Genomic DNA, 1009 nt, shown 5'->3' on the forward strand with positions numbered 1-1009 from the left:
GATTTCTTTACTTTCTGAAATTTAGTGGGTTATATAGATGTGAAGAGTGAGGGAAGTAGGAAGCATTTACCCTCTGCTTTTTTGTGCCCCGTCATATATGTGGGATCATATATTTTAATGTTAGACAGCAACCCATTGGCAATTTCTCACACATAAGATAAATTGCACTGATTGGGAGTTGCAAAAGGTACAACTGTTCTGTTGCAGAGTTCTCATAGGAAAACATCTTGATGCAGTGTACCTTTACAGTTCATTAAGTACATGATGAGTAAAACACATCATGCTAATTGGCAGGAAAATGGGCACTTTCTAGAGTTCGTAATCAGGTATTTTGAGTATTTCTTTTTCACATGTATGATTTTTTTTTCTAAATAATTGTAGCTACTTAGTACACTGATAACATTAAGAGTATAATTAAATATTTCTATTACTAAGGACAAATACTGTAGAATGAATTTCACTTATTTGGAACTTTAATTAATGATTGTGGTAGCCCAAGAAAGTTTTAGTTCTTTCAGAGTGGCATAAAGTTTTTATTGTTTTTGTTACAAAAACTAGTAGTACAGCAGAACACACAAAGATAAGTGCAGCATATTATTAAAAATACGCAGACAGGTGCAGGAACTCATACAAGACAAAACTACAAAAAGGAGAGAAGCTGAGTTCAGCAAGAGGATAAAGAAGTATCTTTGACTGTAGAAGTCAAATACAACTTTGATATGAAATATAAGTGTGTTAGTCATCCTAGTTTATAAAGATTCACTGGTGTAGCTAGGTAATTTTAGACTGGAGCAGAAGCAGCATTTGGCCAACCATGCTTGGATTCAGAAGTTGAGCAGAATCAATCCTGGCTACCACCAGGGAATACCAGGGCTGTAAGCTAAAACTAGGAGAAGGCAATGGCAAACCATTTCATTATTGCTGCCCAAGAAATTGGGGAAATTATAATGGTGGAATATTCCACCTTCTCACATTATAATTCCCCTTATTGTGTATATAATCTTCCCCT

This window comes from Candoia aspera, chromosome 3, assembly GCF_035149785.1.
Source record: "Candoia aspera isolate rCanAsp1 chromosome 3, rCanAsp1.hap2, whole genome shotgun sequence".
NCBI classification, from domain to species: Eukaryota; Metazoa; Chordata; class Lepidosauria; order Squamata; family Boidae; genus Candoia; species Candoia aspera.